General features: G+C 48.1%; 1 long non-coding RNA gene across 1 annotated transcript in view; it reads left to right on the top strand.

Moving 5' to 3' along the window:
* The window catches only part of LOC109316101, an 18,680-nt gene extending 17,899 nt beyond the window's left edge, over positions 1 to 781 (top strand). Inside the window, exon 4 of the long non-coding RNA XR_002102689.1 lies at positions 690 to 781. This is a non-coding gene — a long non-coding RNA (uncharacterized LOC109316101). The remainder of the gene's footprint in view (positions 1 to 689) is intronic.
* Positions 782 to 9,315: the final 8,534 nt, after the last annotated feature.

The raw sequence follows: 9,315 nt of genomic DNA, 5'->3' as shown, positions 1-9,315 counted from the left end.
GGGGGGTGGGGCTGGGGGCAGCCATTGGGAGGTTGCAGCAGGTGGTGGGAGATGGGACCAGGTGGCGCAGGAATTGGGGAGCTGGGCTGGGGTATGTGGGCCTTGCATGGGTGGTGGTAGCCCCTGCAGGGGCCATTTGGCCCCTGTTGGGGGCTGTACCCCTTGTCTGGGAGATGAACTCCCTGGTGGTGGGCCGTACCCCTTGTGAGAGTGCTGAATACCTTGTTGGGGGTCTGAACTCCTTTTGGGCATCTGAACCTTTTGTGAGGGGGACAAATCCCCTGTTGGGAGGCTGAATCCCCTGCTGCAGGGGGATAGCCCTGGTGTGGGGGCTGAATCCTCTGTTGGGGGGGGCTGAACCCCTTGTGTGGAGACTGAACCCCTTGTGTAGGGGCTGAATCCCCTGTTGGGGGGCCATAGCCCTTGTGTGGAGGACCAACCCCTTGTGTGGAGGCCACTGCCCTGGGAGAGGGCAGCAAAATATGTATTCATGAATTCATGAAACCTGTATTTAGAGTTCACTTTATTATTATAATAATTGACTTGTTTTAACACTGTAGATGTAAAGCATTGTCCAACTGATTGCTGTCTCTGTCTCACTCTCTCTTTCTTTATAGTGGTCTTTTGTTTTACTTGTGGAGGAACATGGATTACCTCCACTGCCAGACTTCTGTAACCCCCACTGCTAGACTCTCAGGGCTGCTTAAGCAGTCCAGCTGGCACAAGTGGTAGTGTCCCCAGGTACCAATTGGCTGGGTTCCAGAAGGTCCTGAGAGCTAGTAGCCCTGAGCTACTTGCCAAGGTGGCTTTTTACACTGCTGGGGCCAGGACAGGGCCAATTTTTATACTGCTGGGGCCACACAGGTGCTGGCTCTAGCTCCCTCTGGCTGCAGATCTGGGAGAAGCCAGGCAGGGTTATTTTGCCCCATGTGGCACCATTTGTTCCACACCAAAATGCATGTCTGAGCATGTGTACTGAAGCAAAAAGCCCCAGCTCAAATTTGCACCGCTTCTATTTGAGCTGCTGCAAGTGCACGTGCTTGTGTGGATGCGCCCATGGGGTGCATTCTGACAAACCCATATATTCTTCTTGCCATATCTCAAAGTAGTTTGACATGTGGCAAGAGGCACACTAGGAACAAAAAAAAGTTCCCCACACTGCATATTTGCAGCACGGGCTCAAAATGTGAAACCTGGATATCCAGGCATCAAAAAAAAAACAAAAAAAACCCCAGAAAAAAACTGCGGCAAGGTATGGTCCAGGTCCCTGTTCTGAGACAACCAGAGCCTTGCGGGCTCCAAAGAGGTGCTCTGATAGCTGGCTCCTATTTGTGCCGCTCCTGTTTGAGCTGCTGTGAGCTCAAGTGCCTGCATGTGTGGACATGCCCATAAGGTTCTTTACAAGTGGTTCTGACAGAACCAATGCCATTAAATAGAGCTTTTAATCTGTGCTTCAAATAAAACATCATAGGCAAAGGTGAAACCAGCTTTTCAATTGCAAGTGCATATTGTATATTAAGTGAAACAAATGACAACAGTCTTAGAGGCACAAAAGTCTAAGAGGCCCAAGAAGCCATGAAGTTTAAATAAAAAACTGCAGGCCATTGAACTGTGATAAAGTTCACTGTCACTTACCCAATGTGCTGGCTTTACTTTTGAACCATAATATGTCATTATATTTACTTCAAAACTATAGTTTATGAACATAGAGAAAATCCATGTCAATGAATAAATGGACAGTTTAAATGGTCAAAGTGTGTTAGCCAAGGGATTCAGTTTTTGGGAACATTTAGCCAACATTCAGCTTTCTTATTCTATGCTATTCTATTCCAGATAGTAACAGAACATGATATTACTCTGACTAAATGTTGATAAAAAAACTGAAAAGGAAGTTAACTTTAGGCATTTTTGTATTCTTTTGTCCCTTAAAATATCACTGAGTAGAAGAAAGAGTAAAATAATCTAAACTTCCATTAACTGGCCGCATCTACACAAGGCTCTGACTGTGCAGTTGTTACTGAGCAGTCATTTAGTACTTACATACTGTGTATTATTGTGCAGTAGCGTCCCCACACAGCTTTGTGATGATGCGTGCTGCACAGTAGCTCATTACTACTGCTCAATAGCTCATTACTACTGTGCAGTTGTGTCACATCACGGTACATGCCCCACGACACTACTGTGTAGTAGTCTCAAAGTACTGCACAGCAGTAACAAGCTATTGCACAGTACACATCTTGTGTAGATGTGGCCACTGGGTGTTAAGGCCTAGATTCAACAAAACATCTAAGTGTGGGATTTACCATTCATTTAAATGGGACATAAGCAGTTGCTTAAAATTAAGCACTTGCTTAAGTGTTTCCCAAAAGCACCTACATGACTCTTGTTTTGTAATATAAGTTCACAAAGACTGAGAAAAGAAGAGAGAACTTCTGATACTACCTGAACTGAATAGTAAATAGGTTGCCTTTTGATATTGCTTTAAGCTCTAAAATGGAACTTCAGGACCTGATCCTGCATTAGACTCCATCCAGGAAAAGGGCTTTGCCTCAGGACCTTATAATGGATGACTATTTTTCTGGTTGACTTTAATATTATCTTAAATCTCTCAAGTAATTAATTTTGAGAAATTTTTCATGCTTTGTTTTTGCTGCAAGCTATGTTACTAGACAGGTTTATTCAAGCTTACCCAGCTTTAGTTTTCAAGAAGAAAATGGCACTCTACAAGCGGGCTTCACTACATATCACAGGCATTTTTCACTGGCACTTGACAAATGAGAGTGGAATTGAAGGAGGCTTAAAAGAAGGAGATTTCTGAAGACATACTGTTAATTGATAATCCAATTTGCTCATGCTCAAGAGAGATTTTCATCAACCAGCCACTTTTTTGTACAATGCTTGTCATATTTTAAGCCAAAAGAATCCCAAGAAAGATAACTCATTCATCTTATTTTATATTACTTTATTGATTTTATGGTGTGCTCATATGAAATGGTGTGATTACAGTTTTGAAAAGTATCATGGCTCTGTGGTTAAAAATATTTTTTTCTTGTTTGCCCTCTAAGACTGACCGAAGATAAGAAAGTACATTAATTACATCTGCTGTAAAAAGATTTCAGTCAGTAAAGGATTACCCAAATGAGGGAGCGCATTATTAAATACAGATAGAAAAAAAGTTTGTGCCTCAGAAAAATAAGCTTGTCACCAAGCACAGTACCTGGGTTTTCGAGTGTGCTCAATATTGTGCCAACCCTGCTGCTTTTGTAAAATCAGTACTCTGGGGGCAGAATTAAGACAATACATAGAAGTTTTGAAAACTGAAGAAGGAAAGAATATCTTATACTATTCAGTACTTGTTTTTGGTAGGTCTGTTTCTATGAAGGTGGAGTTGAGGTGTAAAGAGGCAGCACAGGAGCTGAAATTCAGCTGTAATTAAAAATGTGCTGCTGGCCTGGCATAATCTGCAAAGGGTTTATGGCTTTGAAATTTGATTCCCCTTTTTGTCTACTAGTCTAGTTTCAGTAATATTTTAGGCATACTGCAGGGCTCATTGAACCCTTAGAGAAGATATCGGTTGTTAGGATAAAAATGTAATGGAGAACTTACCAATGCTATTATCTAAGGGTCAGTTTTGTGGGTGTTTTATTACACATATTAAATACATTTGAACTCAGTGGCTGCATCCAGATGAGCAAGCACATGCCTGTTGCAGTGCCTCAAAGCAGTCTTAGCTGGCATGCTAAGAATGAAAAAATGTTCCCCCCACTGCATATTTGCAGCACTGACTCCAAATTTGATCCTGGGAAATTCCAGTATCAAAAAATAACACACTGGAAAAAAGCGGCACAGGGCAACTCCAGCATACCCACAGCAACCAGAGCCTGGGTCCTCAAAGGAGACACTTTGGCATCCAGCCAGAGAATTTCAATGGCTGCCCTGTGCCTCTGCTACCCCAGCATGCTGCCTCAGAATGCTGGGGCAAATAGGAGCAGGGTAAGGCTGCAGCAGTGGCTCGGGCCTGGGCTCTGTCCCAGGTAAGTAGGGACATGGGAAGGACTGTGGGGATGGAGAAACTGTCTGTGTGTGTGGGTGTGGAGGGGATGATGGGGGTGAGGAAACTATGTGGGGGTGGAGGGAACTGCTCAGGAGGGGTGGGTCCCCCGAATGGTGCACAGCTTCCTCCCTCACCCCCCACAGTAGTAGCAGCCATTGGGGCTAGGGTGGTCATCATAGAGGACAGCCTGGTTGCCCTCTGTCCTCTATTGATACCAAACCGGATGCCTTTATGCCCAAGGTCCCAGCAATGCACGCAGGGGCTGCACACCCTTGGGCCAAGCCAGGTCCTGCCTCCATGTGCCCCGTGCACCATTGGGCCAGACTGGTTCCATACAGGCAGGACCTGGCCTGACCCAAGGGCATGCCCACTTTTGTGTGTCTTGCCAGGACCCCAGGTAACAGCAAGAGTAGCCCAGTTCTGCCCAGTTCTGCCTGAGAGTGAGCACGAGTGGGCCAGGCCCATGGCCTGCAAGGATATGCATCCTGACAGATGCTGCTGCTGCTGCTACTGCTGTGGGGAGGGGATGTGTGCTGTGCGGGGGGCAGGGGACCCACTCAGTCTCCCCCACTCCCACACAGTCCCCCCACAATCTGCCCCAAAACCCCCCACCCACATACTGACCCACAAACCCCACACCACCCCAAAGCCCCACACAAACCTCACCCCCACAAACCCTAACCCCCCACAACCCCCCACAAATGCCACACCCAGCCCTCCACACACCTTCCCCCTGAAACTCCATATCCCCCCCAAGTCTTATACCTTGCATGCCCAGCTGCCAGATGGGATGGGAGAGGACCTGCTGGTGGGAGCCATGGGTGCAGGGGCAACTGCCACACTGCAGGCCTTCCCCATGCCCACACCAATGCTAGGACATTCAGCCCCAGTCTGGGGGGCTCCTGGTCCCAGGAACCACTTGGGGGGTGTGATGGGCTGGGGGGAGGTGGCAGCAGGAGTGTATGTGAGAAGGAGAAATGAGGGTTGGGGGACAGCTCCAGGTAGAAGAGGCACCTGATGTGCCTGCCACTTTAAGAGATCAGGCAGTCTGGGGAGTCACCAGCAAGTGGGGTCAGGCCTAATTAGAGAGTCAGTAGATCTAGGGGCTGGCAGGTAAAGCTAGGCATGATCAAGGGAGTTACCTGACTGCATGGGAGTTGCCCGATTCAAGAAGGGCTGGGCTTAGATGAGTATGAGCCCAGACCCTGAAAGTAGGGCTGGGAGTAACATTTGGGGAGCTACTGGAGGAACATCACCTAGCAGGAAGGTTGTAGCTCCTGAATGCCAGCACAGAGAATACCATCTGAGACCTCTGAAGGTTTAGGTAGGAACTATGGGGATGGAGGATGTTACTAAGGACCCAGCATGGGGTCCAGAGCCCTGAGGAGGTGGCTGAGGGCCTGGAACCTAGAGAGAGGCCAAGCTAGCTCAGAGAGAGTGAGGGGCTGTGTGCACAGGGCCCAGTGAGAGGTCAGGCCAGCTCAGAGAGAGGGGCTGAGAGTCTATTTAGATGCTAGGGGAGCCCTAAGTGAAGTCCTGAGCAGTTCTGAGACCTATTTAAGGGCCTGGGTGAACCTAGAGAGTGTGACAGAGCATGAGAGCTCATCAAGGGGTCCTGAGGAGCTCAAAGGAGAAAGGGGCTGCATTAAATAAGATCTATAAGGGCTCTTGGTGAGCACCAGAGAGCAGGACTAAGTTATGGAGGGGCCTGTGAGGGTGGTGTGAGGGTCTGACAGCTGGAGGACTACCTTCAATTGGTCCATGCTTGAGCCAGGTCCCAGGAGGGGCCAAAGGGTGAGAGTGCCCACCATGAGAGGCATCAAGGTGCTGTGGAGAGCCTGGAGTCTTGACTGGTCTGGAGGTGGGGCCAGGGTCTAGGAGAGACACAAAAGTCTGTAAGGGGGCACAGCCAAGATAGAGGGGGCAAAGGGTCTGCATGATAATGGCTGGTACTTGGCTATCTGAGGAGGAGGGATCAAGAACAGGGGTGATTTGGGGCCAGAGATGGAGAATGCAAAGATGAGATGGAACTAGGGCCAGAGAATCTGGTAGTTAGCAGCCCAGGGAAACTGCAATACATATAGGGGGAGCCCAGGAGAGGTGAAGGACATCTGTGGGGAGCCCAGAGAGGGATAAGGAACATCAAGTAGGCCTGAAGGTACTGGATAATACCTAAAACTGCACTCTACTGGAGTTGGTTGGTGTGATGGGGCTGCCTGTGATGAGGCAGTCTCCATGAAATGCCACATGTGGGCCACTTCAGAGGAAGATGAGGATGGGGCATCAGAAAGTCTCAGCTTCCCCTGCCTGGTGGGTAGCCCCATGGAGGGCAAACACACCCTGACAAAAAAGCACTTGGCCAGGGAAAACCAGGACCATGGGGGTCCAGAGGCCCAGTGTGGGGCCAGGGAATATCATGTGGACCACAGCAGTCCAGAGGCCTGATCAGAGGACCAGGAAGACCATGTGGACCATGGGTCTCCAGAGGTCCATTGAGGGGCAGGGGAAGACTATGTGGACCATGATCCCAAAGAGAGGGATAAATGTATGGAGAGGTCTGGGAGAGCAGACCCACAGTAAGGAGAGGGCTGACAGCTGGAGAACTGACTCAGAGAACTTCAACTGGTCCATGCTGGGGCCAAGGCCCAGGAGGGGCCCAAGAGTGAGAGTGCCCACCTTCAGAGGTGGCCAGAGCTGCAGAGACCTTGGAGTCTCAACTGGTCTGGAGGTGGGGCCAGGGCCTAGAAGAGGCAGAAAGGTCTGTGAGGAGCCACAACCGAGAGGGAAAAGTGTCAAGGGGTATGCAGCCCAAGATGCCGATGGCTGGTGTTAGGTCACCTGAGGAAGAGGGGTCAAGGCCAAGGGTCCAACAATGAGGCCCAGTGAGTGGGGCCTGAGGTAGCAAGAGGGGCTGGAGCTGCCTAATGAGGCCCAGCTAATTGAGCAGGGCCAGTGGGTTGAGAAGCACAGTGAGGGGCCAGAACCAGACTCAGAGGCATTTTTAAGGTCTGAAGAACAGATGTAAAGGATGCCAGCTGCAAGGCATGGGACACAGTATAGGGAAGGTACAGAGCTGTGTGATTGGCCCATAAGGGCACAAGTGAGGTGGTCATTACAGTAAGATCAGGGCAGCTTCCTGCATATATATCAATATCTATCAAGGCATGGCTGGTGAGAGCAGGGCAGGCTGCCCCTAGAATGGGGTATTTCAATTTTTTGTTTGGGTATCCTGTGATGGACACTCATAGGTTTTGCTAGCTGGGACATGTGGAACACATGCCTCAAGATCATTTGCTGAAGGCTGTGCTCTATGTCCAACTGAAGAACTACCTGTGATACAGAGGAAGCCCAAAGCTCCCATACAGCAACAAGGTCAAGTAAGGTCTCAAGAAATTCAGCATTCCCACTAACAACCATGAGAACCTGCCCACAATTCAGCATTCCCACTAAGAACCACAAGAACCTGCCCACAGCTGCTCAATCTGAAGAAGCCAGGTCAAAGCTGGTGCAGTTACCACAGGCAGCCATTAGAGAGCCCAGGCTGAGGCCCGCAGCTGAGTCAGGAAGCAGTGTATGCTTCTACCTGTATTTAATGAGTGGACCTATAGCCACTGTGGAACAGCTTGCCACTCATCCATAGTGGTCTTCTCCCACACCACTGCCAAGCACCACTGACTGACTGACTTCGTTGTATTTCCTTTCATCTATCAAGAACTTGGATGGCCATTAATATAACTAGAGCTCATAATATATAATAATTGCCTCTATAACTTGTATCAGCTACTTTTAAGAACTGCTTGCTGCCCTGCAATTCAATATAAGGCAGCAGAACAACATTAGTTGCATAGAATGACTCAAGAAATGGATCTTAGAGTACAAAATCAACCCTATTGGGCAAATTGGTTAAAAATATGGTATCTGTTATATGATTAAAACACAGTTTCATCTTGTAGTGGGATGTAACTCCCAAATCATAAAAAAATCAAAGTCTTTAATAATATTTTAGGACCCACACAATTATTTCTTGTGGGCACTGCAAGATAGAACTATATTTAACCACACTTGAGGATACCTATGATGAACTGGCTTCCTGAACATAAATCAATGTAATGTTGATTAGGCCTTTGTGTTTTATCATAACTCCCAAATAAAAAGAATGTCAGTTGTGTCTTTTGGCTCTGGCATGGTATTGGTTGGTACCACTTTTACAAAATGCTTCTATTCTTCTTATATTCTGTACATGTAATTTCTCCATCCGTGCTTGCAAATATGATGTTTTGTAAATGTTTAATCATTCAAATTATAATCATAATTAATTAAAAATGAATATGTTAATATTAGTCAGCCATGGTACACAGTGAATGAACATTATCTTCTGATAGCCTTACCTTCTAATAAAAAATGGGCACATCTACATGTGCAATTAATGTGCTCCCAGGTACACATGTACACACGCGCCCACATTGGGAGCCAGTTGAGCCCAAGAGCAGCAGCCAAGTTCAGGGCTGCTCCTGCCCTACTCTATTGTAGCTAGGGGGAGCTCCAGGCTCCCCTGGGTGCCAGAGGATGGGGAGAGCTACCCTGGCTCAGTGGGCACCTCTTTGCTAGCTGGGGGGAGATCAGGCAGGCCCTGATCCCTAGGGGACAGGCAAGCTCCGTCCCAGCCAGGGGGAGATCGGGCTGACCCTGACCCCCAGGAGGCCAGGGGGAGTAGTCCCAGCTGGACAGGCATCTCCATCCCAACTGGGGAGATATCAGGCTGGCCCTGAGACGAGCATTTGTGAAGCTCGGAGGGCACTGCCTACCCAACTGGACCCCTCTGCCCTGCCTCCCCCAGGAGCTTGTAGCCAGTCTGATCTCCCACCAGCTGGACGGGAGCTGCCAGTGGAGCCAGGATAACTCTTCTATGCTATGCAGAGCTCCAGACTTAGCTAGGCAGCAGTGTGGCACCCTGCTGACTGGGAGCAATTTGCTCCTGGTCAGTATGTACATGTGCCATTTTTCTAGTACCTGTATCTACCAGTATTAGAAAATGCTACTTTAGAGCAAGCTAATACTCAGTAATTGCCCTGCACGTGTAGACAGTGATACTTTATTGTGCATTTGATTAGTCTAATGCAGTAAAGCGTCTGATATGGATGTATTCACTGGGCATGTCTACACATCCATTTTAATGTGCAGTAATCTATTTTACTGCACATTTAAGAATCATGTAAAAAACTGTAAGTACGCTAATGCACAATAAAATAGGCTACTGTATA

Source organism: Crocodylus porosus, unplaced genomic scaffold (assembly GCF_001723895.1).
Source record: "Crocodylus porosus isolate Cpor-Errol unplaced genomic scaffold, CroPor_comp1, whole genome shotgun sequence".
Taxonomy (NCBI): Eukaryota; Metazoa; Chordata; order Crocodylia; family Crocodylidae; genus Crocodylus; species Crocodylus porosus.
Note: the sequence above shows the minus strand (reverse complement) of the source record. Positions and strands in the feature narration are given on the sequence as shown.